Raw genomic sequence first — 21,289 nt, 5'->3', positions numbered from 1 at the left:
GTACAGTGGTACTCAACCTGGGGATCATGACTTCTATGACTACAATCTCCAAAAATATGTACATCATGGTTCAAAATACTAGAAAACTCACTGTTATGAAGTTGAAACAAAAATAAGTTTTTGGTCAGGGATCACCTGGATACCTAGTGTTCAACCACGAGAGCCTGTGCAGCACTTCACTGCCAAAACACAATGGGAGGTAATTGTATTTGTTTAAAGTTAATTATTATTTACAAGAAAGTCAGGCTAAGATACAAGTTTTACAGAGCTACTATGAGGTGTTTGAAATTCAAGAAGGAAAGAGAGGCATCAAGGAGAGTGGACACAAATGTCATGAGTTTTACCTTTGATAATAGATGACTGTTGAATAAGGACATTGGGTTTTCTTTCTTTTGCTGGCAGATAAAAATCCAGTGAAGCATTTGTGATAACTGTATTATTCTAAAGCTCAGTAACTATGAGAGTGGCTTATACAATATAGAAAAGAGCGAGAAGCTGCTGCAGTATTGCTGGCCAGGTGTTAAAAAGAAACTCAAACCAGGATCAGTGGAATGGAGTGTTGAGTTGGAATCCAACAAAGAATATGAGAACATGAATCAAAACACCATCTTCCATGTTCTCATGCTCTGGCTCCATAGGTTTCCACCAGGCTGGACTTTCCCTCAAACAGTAAGCCAGCGTAATCTATTCCTTACTTAAACAACTTCTGGTCGGGCATTTTGTTACAACAATGAGAAAAATAGCTAATACACATTCCCTTGTCCCTTAGAGTCTTAATAAAGGCATTGCCAATGGATGTGTGTTAGCTAGTGGTATTTTGAGTGGCAGGGAAAACCATTGTATATAGTCAGAGCACTCTTGCTCTTTCAATATGAGATTCCAAAGCGGTATTCAGACTGCTTTTTAATTCATTTCAACCAGTATATAGGCAGTTTTCAAATATGGTAACTACTAAGAATTCTAAGATGAGATAATATATATATATATATATGCTTTTGTATTATAGGTGATTGTATGTTTTCCACATATTCACACGTAGTGACACAGGCATTCCCTGTTTTTTTTATTTATTATTTCACTGGTGTTGGGAATAGAACACAATTCCTTGCATGCACTAGACAAATGTTCTAAATTCTCAACCCATGTCCTATTTTCTGAGGAAAGTCTTAAAGTTTCCAACCAGTATTTCCATTATTATTATTATTATTATTATTATTATTATTATTATTACCTTTTATGTCAGACTACTGTTTACCTGCAGTCTCATTGGGCTGAGTAGACCCTGTCGGCCCTGTGGTGATGAGATGCTTTTCTGCACTCACAGAAGTAGATTTTTCTACCGTACAGGAAAAGATATCTAGGGTTGTTACTATTCTCTCATTTATTATGTTTGGTTTAAAGGAATGTTCTGGTGGGTTTTTTGTAAAGTTTATACAATCCAAGGGCTTTGGATAAAAGGAATTTCAACTGAGAGCATGCCTCCATCAGATTGTCTTAGAGGCAACTCAGTTGGGAATTTTCTTGATTTAATGATATATGTAGCAATGCCCAGCTCATTGTGAATGGTGTCACTCCTGAACAAGTGGCCAGGGTCATATAAGAAGGTAGGGAGACCAAGCCACAAGAAGCAAGCCATTAAGAACTATTGCTTAATAGCTGAGTAGTACTCCATTGTGTAAATGTACCACATTTTCTGTATCCATTCCTCTGTTGAGGGGCATCTGCATTCTTTCCAGCTTCTGGCTATTATAAATAAGGCTGCTATGAACATAGTGGAGCATGTGTCCTTCTTACCGGTTGGAACATCTTCCGGATATATGCCCAGGAGAGGTATTGCTATGCCGGAGCCTAGCAAACACAGAAGTGGATGCTCACAGTCAGCTAGTGGATGGATCACAGGGCTCCCAATGGAGGAGCTGGAGAAAGTACCCAAGGAGCTAAAGGGACCTGCAACCCTATAGGTGGTACAACATTATGAACTAACCAGTACCCCGGAGCTCTTGACTCTAGCTGCATATGTATCAAAAGATGGCCTAGTCGGCCATCACTGGAAAGAGAGGCCCATTGGACACACAAACTTTATATGCCCCAGTACAGGGGAATGCCAGGGCCAAAAAAAAAAAAAAAAATGGGAATGGGTTGATAGGGAAATGGGGGAGAGGGGGGAGGGTATGGGGGACTTTTGGGATAGCATTGGAAATGTAATTGAGGAAAATATGTAATAAAAAATATATATATAAAAGAACTATTGCTTAATGATCTGTACTTCGATTTCTGACTTGTATTGATTTTCTTCCTGGCCTCGGTGATAGACTGTTAATGTGAAGTGCAAGGTAAAATAAGCTTTTTCTCCCCAAGTTGCTTTTGGTCATCGTATTTTTCACAGCAATAGAAAACAGGCTAATAATGGTTTCATAGTTTCTAGAGGGATTAAGCAAAAAGAAATGCACTGGCTACTCCCATGTGGCTGCTCAATGGAATGCTTACTCTAGCTGCGTTTCAACTTGGTTTGAAATAAGGCAATCTTGGCAGTCTCTCAATGGATATGAATTGATTGATTGTTTCCTTGTCTGGTGGGCAATGAGACTGGACTCAAGACAAAGTGCTGTGAAGATTATTCTTGACAGTCACTGTGTTTAGCTGAGCAGTGATGCCTTGTGTCTCTTTCTGCCGTTTCTGTTTGGATTGCAGATATACTCGAGGATATCAGAGAAATAGGTTTCTGAGATGCATCTGGTACATAGCTATTGGACTTTGATTAGCCTAATTTCTTTCTGCTCCCTAGGTTCAAATAAATCGAGATAAAATAAATAAATAGGAAAAAACTATGGATTTCTATAATTTATCTTTATGGTAGCATACTGTCCAGTTTTTCCTCTGACATCCATTTTCTCTGTGGTTTACTAATAAGGGGCAAAATGTGTTATGTACAAATAACACATATAGGGAAAAAAGAGACTCTCTGGTAAACCAACGTTCATTAGCACATTTGAATTTCATGGCATAGGTTAGGTAACCTTTTCCATATATATTTCTGTTCTAACTTCCCAACTCTGGTGTCATGGGAGAAACAATCCCAGAGGGGAGTAAATAGGAAGAAGTGTCCAAGTTCCCACTGAAGGGTGTTTGGATTCTTTGTAATATTCCTGTGTTACTATTTTTGTTTTTCTAAAAACAATGGTTGATATCAGTATTGTTCTTGGCTTCTGGTTTCCATGCCATAAGAGGCAAGTAATGGCCCTCATCTCTCTCCATAGCCATAGTGTTTGAGCATAGGATTAAAAGATGTGTCTGTGGGCATGAAGCTCTGACAACACTCTCAATGACTACCATGTTCAAGTATTGACTCTACCTGAATCACTCTGTAATAAACGTTTTCCTTTTCTCTCATTTAATCTGCAAAGCAACTCTGCCTGCGACAGTATTACTCGATCTTTTGAGAACTTGTGGTTACTCAGGGAAGTCTAGAATCTTTTCCAGCATCACAGTGCAATGCTGGTAAACCAAAATACTTGTCTTCAGCTGCTTTCCCAAGGAAATTAACATGTGAATCTACTGAGGGCTGGCTTTTCTTTCTTGATGTAGAGTTACTTCCTTTATTAATGGCAACACGTGAAAGAGAGCAGAGTGATCATGTTCAACATATTTTTATATTACTTACAATGAGTCTATCATAAAATTTGATACTATGCATAGTTTAACTATCCATGAAATTGGCTAATAAATTCTTAAAAATTTAGCTCCCCTGGGTCAAGTAACTGACATGGAGAGAAAGCATCAGGCTCCACCTTCCCCTACATTGGAATTCTTGTACTGTTAGTCTGTTACTTTAATGCATGTGGAAAACTCATGTAACTCAAACTGTGACTTAGGGATGAGGCAGCAGGTCTGACTTATTTCTTTTTATCTATTATTTCTCTTCTGTGTTTGCATGTATGGTGTGCATTGATGTGTGAACAGGCACAGGATAGGTTTTAGGGAGCGTGCATGTGTCCGTGTACATGTGAATCTGAAGGGCTGAACTGTTACTGGTTAACTCTCCCAATTTCTCTCCCATTTATGTATTGAGTTTATCACTCCCTTGTGAATTCAAAATTCTCAAATTGGGCTATTTTAGCTAGATAGTTTGTTTCAGAAATTCTGTACTATGTGTTCTGAGATTGCAGGGGACCACTATACCTAGTTAGGGGTTATATTGAAGCTGGTGATCCAAACTCCTGTACTCACAGTTTACCTACCAATACCTTTCCTCAGTCTCAGGGATAAATTATTTTTAAAAGTCAAAAATAGTTCCCAGTTACATGGAAAACATATATCTTTTCCATTAAAAAATACTGTGGAGGGGTTGGAAAATGGCTCAGTGGCTAAGAACATCCACTGCTCCTGTAGAAGAATGGAGTTCAGCAGCAGCGCCACTTAAAATTGCCTGTAACTCTGAGTCAGAGGGGTCCCATGTCCCCATATTGCTTCTCTGAGCACCCTTACATCTCTCTGTCTCTCTCTGTCTCTCTGTCTTTCTCTCTCTCTCTCTCTCTCTCTCTCTCTCTCTCTGTCTTTCTGTCTCTCTCTATCTCTCTCTCATACACCGATTAATAAAAGTAAATATTTTAGAACTTCATTTGTTGTGTTCTTTGATGGATTGTTAAAGTTTGATAACGATGTGTGCATGGGAATTTCCTGTTCCTATCATTATTTTAAGTGGTCTTTTTAGTGCATAGCAATGCTGGCAATGGACTGTAAATGCTAGTACACTTCTCTTTCACCTTTTTTTTTTTTAACATTTTACATAAACAAAAGGAGGAAATTTCACATAGCACAGTGCCTGCCATGTGTGTTTTATAATAAGAAGTTTATCTGTTATAGTAATTAATAAGGGATCTTAAGCAGCAAAATTGTTCATTTATTCTCTTATTGGTCCATAAAAGAATCATATTCACCATACTATCCTTCTGGCTGGAGCCACTATCTCTGTCATTAAACTCAGGTTATGATGCTAACCGCCTGTCACTTATCCATTGTTTGTCTAGATAATTCTGCTCTTATGGTCAGTTTAAGATCTTGTGTCATGTCTTCTTTGTCTTATTTACAAAGTGTTTGCAAAGTACCATTGTGAGACATCTATGCACGAACACATACACATTTAATTCCTGAATATTATCTATTAAAATCACTTCCTTTATTATATGTATCACAAAATTTTGAAGGCTAGTGTTTTATTAAAATGAATGTTTTACTTATTTATTTTTATTAGATATTTTAACTATTTATTTATTTAATCACCTTTCCCAGTTTACCCTCCACAAAGCCCCTACCTCTTCTTCCCTCCCTCTGCTTCTATGAGAGTGCTCCCTCACCCACCCACTCCCACCTCCACGCCCTGGCATTCCCCTACAATGGGGCATCCAGAATTCACAAGACCAAGAGCCTCTCCTCCCATTGATGTCCAACAAGGCCATCCTCTGCTACATATGCAGCTAGAGCCATGGGTCCCTCCATGTGTAGTCTTTGGTTGGTGGGTTAGTCCCTGGAACTCTGGGGAGTCTGGTTGGTTGATATTGTTGTTCTTCCTATGCAGTTGCAAACCCTTTCGACTCCTTCAGTCTTTTCCCTATCTCTTCCATTGGGTTCTCTGTGCTCACTCCAATGGTTGGCTGCAAGCATCCACATCTGTGTTTGTCAGGGTTTGGCAGAGCCTCTCAACAAACAACAATAACAAGCTCCTGTCAGCAAGCTCTTCTTGGCATAAGTAATAATAGTGCCTGGGTTTGATGTCTGAATATGGGATGAATCCCCTGGTGGGTCAGTCTCTAGATGGCTTTTTCTTCAGTTTCTGTGTTAGGGCATAGGCAGATGAATACAATATAGGCTGATGAGCACCTTGGACTTTGGATCCCCAGGAGCTGGATTCAGTGGTGGTTGTAAGGTATACCATGTGACTGTTTGGTGCTGAACTTGGGTCCTCTGCAAGGTCAACATATGCTCAATATCTATCTTTCCAGCCTCTTTTATCAATTTTTACTCTTCTTGGCATATAAGTGCATATTATCTGCTGGAGAAATAAGCAGTAAGGTGATTATCCATCTTCTTATCTGTGGTTTTTGCATTCCTCTTTAACTTTCCAGTCTCTGTTGAAATTGGAGAGATCAAGATCTGCAATACTGAGAGGATTTAATGTAGAGCTCTCTTGAAACAACTCCACAGGCTTTCCCTTGTCTTGAGAAGGTTTACCTTGTTCTGTTTATTAAGTCACTTCTGTATGACTGTTGCTCTCCTCCTACTGTTGTAGGTATTCCTACTGAGAATGAACACCCAGTGAGACAGTGTCAGCATGTTAGCATCTTACTGTCTTCTTGTTTTGACACTGTGATCCTAACATGCATGAACACTCTCTATCAAATGAGTTCCCAGCTTTACACTTGTCAGCAAGCGGCTAACTCTTTATGTGCTGTATGTGGGTATGCCTCTGGGTTCTGGAAGAAGTCTAGTCTTGTTTTGTGGGCCTAATTCAAGGGCCAAAATCAAACCTGGCTTCCCCATCAGTCATAAAAAGGAACAATAAGCATTCGTGAGACAACTTTTCAGCTTACTCTTCTCAAACTGAGTCCTGGTTCTTGCTCACTAAGTTCTCCAGCCACAGTGGATGCTCACACATATCTTCTATTGGTGCTGACCCCTACTAATTGATCTGACTTTTAAAATTAAGCCTAAAGCTCATTTGATGCTGAAATTTACATTAAAACTCAGGGACCTTGGGCATGAGACTGTGCATTGTTCCTGTTTGTGTTTTCTTCTCACTAGGTCAGAAGATCTGATTCTTCTTTGCACATCCTTCAGCAGTTGCCTAACTATTGCTTCTGATGGACAGCTTGCCCTGGGCCATTAGGATATCAGTGTATTTACCTAGCCTGGGCCATCATTGACAATATGGAATGACCCAGCGTCCATTTCAAGCCTTGCCCATTTGGTCTTGTGAAACCTAACCAGGTGTAGAACTTAGTGGAAAGGCCACATAATAGAACCCTAAATTTTGTGTTATGGTTTAATACTGTGAACATCCCTTAAGAAATCTGTTTGCTCCTTTGTTTTAGTTCATTGTTTTTTCTAGAACTTTTACTGGAACAGTTAAAGTGAGCTCACCACTCACTTTTATCTAGCAGTTCACTTTTTTGACTTATTTCTTCTTTAGCCTAAAATCTCTGAATGTACAAGATACAATTCACAGACCACATGAAGCTCAAGAAGAAGGAAGACCAAAGTGTGGGTGCTTTGGTCCTTCTTAGAAAGGAGAATAAAATACTCACGGGAGCAAATATGGAGACAAAGTACAGAGCAGAGACTGAAGGAAAGGCTATGGAGAGACTGCCCCACCTAGGGATTCATCCCAGAAAAAGTCACAAAAATCTGACACTATTGTGGATGCTAAGAAATGCTTGCTGAAAGGAGCCTGATAAAGCTGACTCCTGAGGGGCCCTGCAAGCGTCTTACAAATACAGTCAGATGTTCACAGCCAACCACTGCACTGAGTGCGTGGTCCCCACTGGAGAAGTTAGAGAAATGACTGAAGGAGCTGAAGGGGTTTGCAACCCCATAGGAAGAACAGTAATATCAACCAACCAGACTCCCCCCGCCCCCAGAGCTCCCAGGGTCTAAACCACCATGCAAGGAGTACCCATGGCCACAGTTGCATATGTACAGAGGACAGCCTTGTCAGGCATCAATGGGAGGAGAGGGCCTTGGTTGTATGAAGGTTTGATAGATGCCCCAGTGTAGGGGAATTGAAGGCGGCAAGGTGTGAGTGGGTGGGTGGAGAAACATCCTCACAGAAGCAGGGGTTGATGGTATATGGTGTTTCCAGGAGGGGGAAAAACCAGGTAAGGGGATAACAGTTGAAATGATATATATATATCTTTTACCCATAGATTTAGCATGGACCTTCCATGATGCCCGAGTTCTGTAAGCTGATGAAGAACTAGTCAAAGCCATTAGAAAGAGTGGGTGATGTTGCTGAGGAAGTTCGTATAAACCCAGTTACTTCTCACATCTGCTATAGGCTAAGGGATCCATTGGGTCTCCTCAGTATAGGAGTACAAGGTTGTGGTAATTTTGAGTTCCGCAGTATCATACAGAACTATCCCCAAATCAAACTGTCATCATCTTTATCAGATCAGCAATGTGATTTGCAAAAGATCATCACAACTGGGCTTGTTGGCTGTTGATATTTGCTTTCCTGAAGGTGGTGCAAAAGGTGGTGGCACTGGACCTCATCCCATATCTAGAAACTTCCCTCAAGCAGTTAAATATAGTTCTACCCGAATTTCATGTGCTTCACGGGTGTGGTTCGAGTATATGAACAAGAAAAACCAAAGAAAGGGGCACTGCCAATGTCATCCATTCTGGTTCAGAATTTCTACTGTCATATCTTTAAGGTCATCCATAGTCTTTCCTGAATCCTCTTACCCATTGCTCTATAAATATGCCTCATGAACCCATTGGTGCCTCAGAGTGAATTTTGGTGGTAGAATCATAGGTCTGTTTGACTTCCTGATATTAGAAGGATATGTAGACAGACTTTAGGTCTCAACCAGAGCCTGAATTTTAGTGACACAGGCATAGACCATATAAAAGTTGACCAGTTGTTGGTAGGAATACAAGAATAATTTTTTGTAGTTGTTTACATTTAAAGAACAACTTTGTTTTTGACTCTAGGTAGCTCTACCTCTTTTGATAAGAAACCACCAAGATCAACTTCTAGTGAATTTTATATGATATGTATATATATATATACATACATATATGTGTATGTTTATAGCTTTAAGTATACAAGGTATACATTTATATTTCTCTATACTGTAGTAATGGTGGTAGATTGATTGATTGCTTAAATCATTGATTGGAACAAGAAGAAAATGTAGGACTTTAGGAAACACATTATGCTTTGAATTTTAATTGTGAGTTTAAATTTTTCTCTTGGCTATAAAAAACTAGTCCATTTTAAATAGTCTAATTAGGCAATCAGTTGTGTTGCTTATCTGCATCCACAAAGAGCTCATAGGAAACCGGAAGTGACTACATGTTATCTAATTAGTCCAATTAAACACCTGCCTAAGATTTCCTCGCTTAGCAAGCTCCCCAATCTTGAAATCACTGGCACACTTCTAAAAATATAACTTCCAAATGAAAGTATTTTATTTGAAAAGTTTGGGGAACTATTCTTTGAATTTTGTATGGAAAAACATAAAGAAAATAACTGTGAACTGTGAACCTTTTATCCCCATCTTTTTAAGAGAAATAAGGCTTTGTTTTCATATTTCTCAAGGTAAGCTGGCTATTTTGGTCGCTTTGAGGGAATTATTCAGAGAACAAACTCCATATTCTCATCTGAGTCCTCCAACACTTCCTTGCCTTCATCTTTGCCTGGGGGTATAGTACTGGCAGGAACAACATTGATGGTCTCAGGCACAGAGGGAGCAGCCAGGATTTCAGATGGATTAGTGAAGAAGCCCTTGACCTTTTCAGCAAGGGGGGGGGGTGTGTAGAGTTGTCTTCAGTCTCCACAAACAAAGCCAGAACTTCCTTGTATCCATTGATGATAGGACACAGCTCTGAAGCAACAGTCGGATAACCAGTCTCTAGACACACATGGAAAATGTCATTCATAACACCCCAGAAAGCAAGCACTTGTAGATTCTGAGTGATCCTTTTAATTTTATAGCCAATAAAAGGAAAGAAAAGGAAAGGAAAGAAGGAAAGGAACGGAACGGAAAGGAAAGGAAAGGAAAGGAAAGGAAAGGAAAGGAAAGGAAAGGGAAAATAAGAAAGGAAAGAGGGAGAAATAAAGGGAGGGAGGGAGGAAAAAGGAAGAGGTAAGGAAAGATAGAAGGAAAGATGGAAGAAAGGATGGAAAGATGGAAGGAAGGAAGGAAGGAAGGAAGGAAGGAAGGAAGGAAGGAGCATTGAGAATGTGACTCATCAAAGGAGCACACAGCATATGAGTGGCTAATTGAAGCTCACATTCAGATATTCATGGCCATGACCTCTTATGTCAGGACACTGCCTGTATGGTTAGTGACAATATGTTTCTTATTATGATTGATGTCACTTTCGTTACAGAGCTAACATGTCTCAGATAAACTGTTATATTTGAAACCCAAAGTCTCCCTGTGAACTCAGTGCCATTATCCTTTCAAAATGGAAGAGTGAATGTCAGAGTGAGTCCTTTCCCATTCACTAAGAAGTGGCAGGCTTCAGAAGCTGGGATGATGGCTGAGGACCTGAGTGCGATTCTTCACCCACATAGACTCATGTATGCTGGCTAGGTTTCAGAGTGCTCAAAGATGCTATGTAGGCTACAGGTGGAGAAAATTGTAATTTATTTACCCAGTAATGGCCCACAGATGTACAACACTGATCGGTCCGGAAAGATAAACGCACAGGTGTAACAGTAACAAGACTGTTGAGGAGCTAATCAACTCTTTTTCTGATTGGATTTGAGGCCTGTTCCAAAGAAGAGAAATCATGCCTCGTACTATAAACCTGGTCCAAAGCCATGGCTGGAAAGGACATAGACCTTGGATGGGATGCCTACTACAGTCGCTCTGTGAAACAGGCATGCTATTAAACTACTGCTTATATATGTATGTTTATACCTGTCGATTGGCACTGCTCTGACCTTGTCAGACAAGCTTCTATTTCCATGAGCCTGTGCAGAGACGGAGGGTTGAGAATACATTGACTGTTGAGTACTAGGCTCTGAATGAAGCATCTATAGAAAGTCACCCTGCGAGGCTCAGGGAGCACCACAGGAGAGGAGCTGGGAAGAATCTGAAAGCAGAGAGATGGGAAAGAGCGGTGTCTTCCAGACAAGGCAAAGTTGTTGCAATCATGAGAATTTATGGTATACCTAAACAAAATCTACACAAGGTGTGGACAGAAATTCTAACTGTTTGGCAATCTCTAAGTTTGTGGGTGTGGCTGTTATCAGGTTGTCCATATTCATGCAGACAAACCTTACTAACTCAGAGATTTAAAATGAAAAAGGACATGAACGTTGGAGGGAATCTTATTCAGAGGAAAGTACGAGTGAGGATACTGGTAGATGTGATCAAGATTCAATGTATACAGGTGTAAAATTCTTAATGAATGAATGAGTGATATAGATAGGTAGATAGATAGATAGGTAGATAGATAGATAGATAGATAGATCTATGTATGTTGGCCTGTCGTTGTTATCTCAGGAGGCAGAGACTGGAGGAGCACCAGAGTTTGGCATCAACCAGTCCAGCTGAATGAATATGTCTGCGTTCTGTGAGAAACACAGTCTCAAAAATAAACAAACAAACATATAAATAAGTAAGCACCAGGAGGGAAATACTCACCCATACACTTGAATATATTACATATGTTACATACATAGAGACATACACGCAGACACATACACCACACACATATACATGCAAGCACACAGCCATACACATTCACTTGAACATGAGTGCGAGTGCGCGCCCACACACACACACATACACAAAAGCAGTATAAAGACTTATAGCTTTTCATTTTTCCCCCCAGCTCACCCTGCTCCCGTTTCCTGTCATTTCATCCAGCAGTGATACATTACTTCAGTCCTGATCACCCAAGACTCATTCTACAATTTCCATGCACTAATAGTTTTAAAGAGAAATTATACCCTTACTTAGAAAATTAGCTGCCTCCCTTTTTTCTGAATTGTCCAAATAAAGGACCAGAAGAACGGTCTTGACAGGTATAATTACATCCTGCTCAGCTAGCCCTTCTTCCATCAACAATTCCCCAGAAGCCACAGAGAAGCGATGCTGAAGGAGCTTGGCTGTACACCGAAGCAGCGTGCTCAAGTGGAATGCAGGCATTCTGTCTGGGAAGATGACCTGCAGCAAATGTCAACCTGGTCTTTTCTCATGCTCTTGGCATTTCACCAGCAGTTTGTAGTTTAATGGGAGAACAATAATGTACACATACATATCAAATTGAGAAAATGTCAGCAGTTTATGTAATTATCTCTTTGACAGAGTAGGAAGTCTCTTAAAGTGGAATATATCATGTATACTCTGTGAAAATTCTGCAGACATGTCCATTAGCTAGCCTTAAGAACAATTGATTTTCATTTCAGATTTTATATAATACACCAAATGAACCAAACCTACACTCACCATTGCTCTTAAGTGATAAACTGCAAGTCAGATAAACTAAAATTTCAATTATTATGAATTGAAGGGCCCTCTAACCTCTAATGTGATTTAAAAAAAAATGACTTTCAATGCTTTGTTCTATGGCCGTTCTATTCATGTATACATTTCATTCCGATTGCTGACCTGCCCATCTTTCTAGTCTCCCTCTCACTATTATGCCCTTCCTCCCTCGACAGTTTCCTTTTTGTCATTCATTTCTAGTTTGAAAGTCACTAAGTTTTGCCAGAATTACCTACCTGCTTCACTGTGGGTTTACAAGTATATGTTGGAGTCTTGTGGATGTCTCAGAGTATGCAAACCTGAATACAATGACTGCCTTCCCCCATTGTAGCCTGTAGTTAAGATCCAGTGGACTCTTTCCTGGTCTGTGGTGAGCTGTTAGGAGCTTCAGTCCTTTGTATACTTCTTGTATATATAGTCACAGCTGCTGGGAGCCCATGGCAGCATTGTCTGTTCAAGACTCATAAGGCAGCATTTCACACCCTTGCTCCCCTTCTTCCGACTGTTAAATTCTTTACACTCTGTGTCCATAAAGATCCCTGAGCCTTAGAGTTCTAAGGCTCAGGGATCTTTATAAATATAAGTATCCTCTAAAATGAAATTATATTTTAGTTGATTTAAGGACTTATCCTATAAACTCTTATTCGCCATCACATACGTGTAATGGGCTGGGGATAACTGGAGAGTGCTCAGTATTTGGGATCCATTGAGAAATGGGCAAAGGGTCATTATTAATTACTATATGTGGTATGATTGATTCCAGAGGAGAAAATAGTCAATCACTGAAAGATTGATATTTTGAAAAACTTATCTATCCCTTTTTTGTGTGTGAGAAACTTTCTATGTGTGCTAATAGAGAAGTATTAGTTTTTGTGAGTTTGCAGTTGGTTTTGTGTCATCCTGTCCACTAATGGCTTACAAGTACTAGACACTATATGTGAGAACAGAGATATTGTCTCCATACCAATAAACACTATTTGATTACATGTGTGTGCACATATTCATTTTTATCTTGAATCTCTACTATTATTAAAGAAGCTATTACTATAAAAACCATAGTCATTAGAATCTCTAAAAGGTGACCTAAAGTTAAGCTTTTCTTTATATACTAGTTATCGAGATTTTATGAAAATAAATTTAAGATATAAGCCAAATAACAAAGACATAAATCCAAGGTCCAGAGACACAGAGACAAAATTATATGCAACGTTTTCTATAGTAAGGTCTGAATGTTTGTATGTGTGAGGGAGAGGAGACAACACGCACACAGAGCTTAGTGAGAAAATGTGTCCATTACTTTCATCTGAGAAGGTGGTGCTTTTGCATGCTTTCAATCATGTGCATGACAGCAGTTGCACACAGAGGCCCGATGTGCATGTTATCTCCTTTAGCACTGTATTCACATCTAGCTGTGAGCAACCCTGTGTGGATGGTAGCAATCCAACTAGGGTCCTCTGGGAGATCAGCAAGTGTTTTAAACACAGAGCCTTTTCTCCAGCCCCATGTCAAAATGATATTTATGTTTGTGCTGCCCTGCACAAATATATATTTTCCTTAATACGCTTAAGATATTGACTTATAATATTATTATTAGCTCAAGATGAGCATGATATAGCACATTAGAACGAGTTCTGTTTCACTAATCACTACAAGGTTTGTTCTGGTTTTGTTTTTGTTTTTTAATTCAGGAGTTTTCTGCTTTTGGAAGTTGCCCCTACTTGGTAACTGAAATAGGCACAAATGTTGGCTTGCAAATTAGATAACAGTGGACAGGTCAAGAGAGAAAGTGTGTCCGTCACCCACATTGCTACCATGGCTTTGGTGATGATTTAGGTCTGATCCTTTGTGCTGCCATCTCTGGGAGCCTTGATCTTTCTCATCATCTTTTGATGACAAGTTTGATACATTGCTAAATTGTTTCTTTTCTGCTTCTTTGAGTTTACTTTAATCTATATTGAAATTAGTGTTCAGTGCTCTGGTGCACCATAGGGCGGGTCTAAGAGAAAGAAAGCTTATGAGCAATGCCACGACTTCTTCCCGACATGTGTTTTCAGTTAGTTGTGGAGTTTGGTTTGTCATTTTAGTTCAAAGGAAAGGAATAATTTGAAAGTCTTTTTAAAGGAAAACTTTGGTTTTATTTAAAATATTAGCTATATGAATAGTACTTTCCTTTTTATTAATTTAGTTCTTTGATACTTTCATATACTATATAATGTAATCCGTTTATTCTCTCCATCCATCCTCTCTTACCTCCCTTCAATGCCTGTGAACTCCCAACCCCATCTTCCCTAACTGGTCCTTTGCCAAATTCATGACATTTCCTTTTGTTATGTGACCCATTTGGTTTAGTTAGAGTAATCTGTGAGAACATAGCTAAAGACAATGACTCCTCCACAGTAAATAGTTCAACACTGAGAAACAAGCCCCCTGAGTTCTTTTTTCATCCTTGTCTTGCTGTTACTGGGCTCATTCTGGGGCAGGCTCAGTGCCATAATCTGTAGTATTTGAAAGTTCATGATTATAATAGCTGTACTGTTAGGAAGATGGCCTTTCAGAGCCCTTTCCCTCTCTTCTAGCCTTTATAGCCTTCCTACCCCCTCTTTGGAGTGATCAGAAATAACCAATGCATGATTGGCAGCTTTGTCAAGTGTCTAGTAAGTGCCAAGTTTGACTTGTACTGAGACACATCATGGTTGGTGGTACTAAGGACGATATTCTGGCATTAGGCGATTCTGCAGTGTTTGCCAGTATAATCTCTTTGTCTTAAACTGATAAAGTAGAAAAAAAAAAAAACTAGTTGTCCAGTGAATTTGTTCTATCTCACTCAAATGTGTAGTTTATTTATTCAAGTATAAAAACAATTATTCAGATAAAGTTTATGTAGTTAGAAGAAATCACAGTCATTTCATAGGAAAGAGTAAAAAGTTTAAAGGTATTAAGGGACTTTTATTTTAAATTTGGATAATTACATCTGTGTTGAAACATATCTGTAATCCCGTCACTGAATGTGAAGGTATGGCAGGAGGGTCAGGAGTTTGAGCCCATTTTCAGATACACAGAGAGCTTGAGGCCAGCCTGCACTATAGTAGACATTGTCTCAAAAGTAACAAACAACAATAACAAAAAAACACAGAAATATAATAAACATAGACCATATAACTTTAAATGATCCTTGCTTGCTAACTTTATAGATTCATTTAACAATACTGATGCAAATGTCACCATTTACAAAATATGAATTTTCTGTTATAGTGAGTATACAAACCAAAAAACTTCTAAAGGAAGAGGCTTCAGTAAGACTCACAGGTTGGCAGTTTCTGTCTGTGACCGGTTGATGCCAGTGCTATCTTGCATGGATTAGGTCATGTCTGGTTGAGCATAGTCATGTGCAGGAGAGAATATGACCAGTAAGGAAAATGACGGTGCAGGAATAGTACTGACCTATCTGATGACACATCCCTCGATATCTCACAAGGTACTACCTCTTAGTAATTGTAACATTTTCCTATAAATCCATTCTGGAGACCAGGCCTGCAAATCATGAATGGTTGAGGCACACTTAAGATACAAATGATGACAGACATTAACTGGCAGATTAAATGATTTATTTTTTTAAACATTTCTTTTTAATTTTGGTTTTATATGTGTATTTTTTTCTGTATGAGTGGCACTGTGTTAGTCTGTGCTGCAGGAGATCATACCTCAAAAACACATAATAATGATAAAAACACTAAAATATAATAAACTTGCATTGTGTACAGTGATTGTAGAGAACAGAAAAGGGCATTGGGTTCTCCAGAACTGGAGTTGCATACAATTGGAATTGTGTAGGGGCTGTGAACAGATGGCTGGTCCTAGCAAAGAGAGTAAGCTTGTACCTGCTCAGTCATCTCTCCAAACAAACAAACAAACAAACAAAATAATCAATTATTTCTATTTATGTGTATTAATGAATTCCATATGAAGATATTTTAAAAGGCAATATAGGGCTGTAGAGTGTTTGCAGCTGGAGTTACAGGCAGTCATGAAGAGCCATCGTGGGTCTAAGAACTGAACTGTAGTCCTCATTGAGACCAGCAGTCATTCAAACCTAATTTTTGGAAATTTTGTAATTGATATTTCTTCCATTGAGTAATGAGACCTTTGCCTGGAAAAAGCAGCTGTCTTGAATGCCTTCAGCTTTGTGACTAGTGTCTCTATGCTGTAGATGTGAAAATGCATTCTGCTCTTTGAAACACTGCTTGATAGCAATCAATTTATACCTAGGTCATTGAAATATAATAAAAATGATTTTGCCTTACTGTATGTGAACAGTCTTGACCAAGTGGAATAAAGAAAATTCTACCAGCAAACCTAAAGCATTAGTCTACCCAATGTTAAAAATATAAATATTGAAATAGTAACCTAAAAGTTCAAAATAAACAAAAAGCATTGTATATTAGATATGTGCATACATGTGTATATATAAAGTGCATGTTATAAAATAAGCAGATTCTTTGTATCTATTTGCATATATATATTGAATGTGATATATTAATTATCTACCAGCCATCCATTTCTTTACTAATAAAGAAAAGAAATTTATTATTTACTTTGTATGCTATGCATAGATGTTTAAAAAGAATGATTTAAAAATTTCAAGATGTTATTTACTGACTACAGAAAATACAAAAATATTAGCTGCAGTGCCTGGTTGTTCATTAAAATCTCACATGCATAGTAGATTGGAATTTTTCCTCTTTTTGGAAAATATCCACATGTTTTTTCCTCATCCATGGTTTATAATCCTCCAAGAAAAACTTAAGACCTGAGTCTCTTTTTAACTTAACACTTTCATCTTTACTAACCGATGCTCAATATTGTTAGGAAGATGATAGCAATAGATACATCTATAATACAAGTAGAGGAACCCAAGCATCCCACTGTCTATTATCTGTTAATTAACCACATTGCATCTTAGGGAAACTGGCAAGCTCCTATATTCCATTAGACTGACTGGTTCAAGGCCCAGTAACTCCTCTATCTCCTTTCTGGTGTTTCTACTACTGGTGCTTGCTTCTGGGGCTTGCTTTTCTGTAGAATCCGGGGATGAAACTCAGGTTCTTCCACTTGCTCTGTAAGCACTGTACAGACACAGCTATCTTCTCAGGCCTGTGATGAATTTCGGGAGAAGGCAAGCTTGGCTTAGCTGAGTCCTTTAATTAGAGCTGATTGGAAAATATTTTATACTTAGCCTGGTTTTAGATTTCTTTCTAGTCTTCCTTTGAGCAGTCTGGTTTTGTTTTGCTTTAAAGTTAGTAAATGCAAAACAGTGAATCATGAATCGAGTGGAATCTTTCCCTAATTATTTTAGGGACTTTCTAGACAGCATGGGTTTCCTGTCATGGGTGCTCATGACTAAACAACTTAAGGGTTTTAAAAAGACAAATGCTTTCCTACTCACTTCACATTCCTGTTCAAAACATTTGCTGCTTTGCTGAAAAAAGACATTGCTGCCTGAGGGCACAGAAGGACACTGTGATCAACACTAACTGTGTATGGCACCATCCCTAAGATTAGAATTGATCTGAAAGTACCAGGCTCCCTAGAGGTGATGGTATGGTGACATTACAGCTCAGTGTGGTTACTAGAGTTTTTAGAGCTTTTTGCACACACAAAAAAGAAAAAGGAAAACAAGAGGAAAAAAAAAACTTGTTTCCATGTGTTTGGATATGAACACAGTTACCACCATGGTGTAGATTTTACATTTAGTCTGGTGTTCTACAATTGTCTGGAGCATGGGTGAAATAGACTAACATGTATGGTACATAGATTTTTAATATTTTTCAAGTCTGTACAAAAATAAATAACAAATTTAATGGCTACAAGATAGATTTGAAGCTGTTTTAGGGAAGTATCAATATTTTAACAGTAATATTATAGAAATTTCCTTGTGTGGTGAGAAGTAGATCATCTTAACAATAACTGCTCAGTGTCCACAGTAACTGCTCAGGGTCTTGGTAGTGGCATTCTTACATTGATAAGAGAGGCACCACAAAGTCAAGAAGCACATTTTTACAAAAAAAAAAAAATACATCACAATAAATCCACTTTTGTTTGCCATGAATACATATTAATAAAACATAGAATTTTTCCATATACCATAAAGTAATTGTTAGTACTTGAGAATGTAGAAAAGCCAGATTTGTCTTATGGTTTTTCGTAGGTTAAATGTACTCTTAAGTCTCATCTTACACTGCCTAAGTAAAATCCCAAAATATTTCTTGTATACCAGCAGTCAGATTTGGCTCCTCTATCTCTTATTGTTGCTCTGCGTTTTTCTACTTTTAGTCTCACAACATGCACCTACACTTGGAATGTGGTAAGGAGGAATGGGCAGTGTGTCCAGGATGAGAATTTAGAGAGTTGATTTGAGAATCACTGTTTAGAGTATGACATGCATAGGCCCTACCATGGAATCTCCACTGGGTACACTGTGAAAAGGTGTTACTGGATATTTGAATGTATGAATATATCATTTATGCAAGACCATGCCAGTCTCTATATCCAGCCCTGGGCACAAACACTGCAATAACTCGATGTTACCACTTTCATAGCAGAATACATCTTTGCTATTGTCATTTTCTGTTGTTGATTATAACTACCATATACAAAGGATACAGTCTCAAAACTGATATTCTGGTCTTCTGGCTTTTGCCATCTTTCCAGTAGTTATTCTGTGTTTTTTCCCTGAGCCCTAAGGAATAGGGATTGTGTTGCAGAGGTATCAGTTGGTGCTAAAGAGTCAACAATACTCTGTATTTTAACTAGTTATTGTCTTTTATGGTTTGTGGCTGCTGCACAAAGCTTATTTTATGAAAAGTGAGAGTTATACTTGTTCCTGGATATTAAAATGCAGTTAGACATTATATTGGTTTGGAACGGTAGAAGTAGAGGTTCTGCTCTACGTTCCATGGCCTCACCAGTCCCACTAGGTGGCTAAGTCTATAATACCAACATGAAGACAGAAGTGCCACTATTGTACTTTTAGGAACCTCTTGCCATTCTGGTCATTGTTGTGATTCATTGGCATTGCAGTAATATAGGTCTCTTGATTACTTTTCTTGATTACTTTTGACTGGTAGTTAGTGAGGAATCTTCCTAGTCAGATCTAACTTGATTTCTCCAACTCCTATATCTGATGTGTGTGTGTGTGTGTGTGTGTGTGTGTGTGTGTGTGTGTGTGTGTGAAGTACCTTCAGCAGTAGGGACTTATCTTCAAATTAATGAGATGATTTAATGTCTACTTTTCTACTATCACTTCTTTACATGGTTTAACTAATTTATTAATTTTGCCTCCAAACAAAAAGGAAAAAAGAAAAAAGAAACAACAACTGATAACAACTAAAAATTGTGGGTAGCTGTGTTTTTGTTACTAACTGATGAAGACATATATGCTTTTATGCATACATATCACGTTCTATCTTAGCTCTTGTCATTTCCTTCCCATCAACTAGTGAGTAAATATGAGCTTCTATGAAAAGGAAATTAAATTGTTTTGCTTAGAAATAATCATATTTTTCTTAGCAGCTACTAGATCATGTTCCATCTGTACTTCTGTCCATACAAACAAATATTTATTTTGCCTTTATGATGGCTCATAAAGTCTAGAATCTCCAGGGAATGTAGTCTCAATTGTGGATTATTTAAATTATGTTGTCTTCTGGGCATATGTGCAGGATTGGGGGTATCTGGATTTGAGGGAAGACCTATTTAGTGTGGGTGGCACCAAACCTTACCAGGTGATCCTGAGTTGTGGAGAAAGAGAGCTGAGCCCTAACGCACAAGCATTATTACACTGAGCTTTGCTCAGGATTATGGACTCAGTATACACTAGCTGCTTCAATTTCAAGCTGTCTTGACTTCCTTGAATCTATGTAATGTAACCTGGACTACTTCATTAAGGTATTTTTGTTATGATATTTTATGAAAGCATTCTGAAAGAAAACTAAGACAGCCTTGCTATTATGAGTATCAGCTAAATCATGCCTACTATAGTAATGCAGTGAGATTGCAGAAGAGTTGACATTTGTTTGCCTTTATAAAAGATGAAAATGAAACTGTGATATATACATCCAGCCATTTGGGTATCCTTACCATCAGCTCCAAGTTTATAAAGAAACAAAAACTGTCAGACTACCTAAAATTAATATTTCCTTCCCCATTCTATTCTTTTCTAATTTGAAAAGTATAATTACATAGATCACAAATCTTCATTGAACTACAAATATAATGTGAATGCATTGCAACTAAATGAAAAGAAAAAAGATTTTAACTCTGGTGAAGAGTGCACAGCCCATGTGGCTTTTTCCATGGTTGTTGTGCCTCACTAGGGTTGTGTGTAGGTTATTCCAGGGTTGAGAACTGAGACTCTCAGACTATTCTAGAGCCAATGTGCTGTGTAGATTATGTCCCTATTACCGAAAACACTCCCTCACCTCAGAAAAGCAGCCCCTGTGATGAGTACTTTTTTCTTCTGAAGATTGCTCTATGTCTCTAATTAACCAAAAGTGACCTGAAAAAGATAGCGTCCAACACTTTATTGACCACTTCTGAAGTGCTTGACCTAACTATACTGACCACTAAAGTACATGCTGATTTAAAGCTTTGTTTCCTTTCGTGTTACCTATGTCTGTAAAAAGACCTGAACACTAGGCCATCTTTTGATACATATGCAGCCAGAGTCAAGAGCTCCGGGGTACTGGTTAGTTCATAATGTTGTTGCACCTACAGGGTTGCAGATCTTTTGAGCTCCTTGGATACTTTCTCTAGCTCCTCCATTGGGNGCCCTGTGATCCATCCAATAGATGACTGAGAACATCCACTTATGTGTTTGCTGGGCCCCGGCCTAGTCTGGAAAGAGAGGCCCATTGGACACACAAACTTTATATGCCCCAGGACAGGGGACCGCCAGGGCCAAAAAGTGGGAATGGGTGGGTAGGGGAGTGGGGGGGAGGGTATGGGGGACTTTTGGGATAGCATTGGAAATGTAATTGAGGAAAATACGTAATAAAAAAAAGACAATGAAA

The 21,289-nt window shown here is 38.6% G+C and overlaps 1 protein-coding gene across 4 annotated transcripts in view; it reads left to right on the top strand.

Annotated features, from left to right (window-relative positions):
* Ctnna2 (catenin alpha 2) overlaps positions 1-21,289 on the top strand; it is a 1,082,633-nt gene that overhangs the window by 194,825 nt on the left and 866,519 nt on the right. The gene's annotated exons all lie outside the window — the stretch shown is intronic.

The sequence above is a fragment of the Mus caroli genome, chromosome 6 (genome assembly GCF_900094665.2).
Source record: "Mus caroli chromosome 6, CAROLI_EIJ_v1.1, whole genome shotgun sequence".
Lineage (NCBI taxonomy): Eukaryota > Metazoa > Chordata > Mammalia > Rodentia > Muridae > Mus > Mus caroli.
Note: the sequence above shows the minus strand (reverse complement) of the source record. Positions and strands in the feature narration are given on the sequence as shown.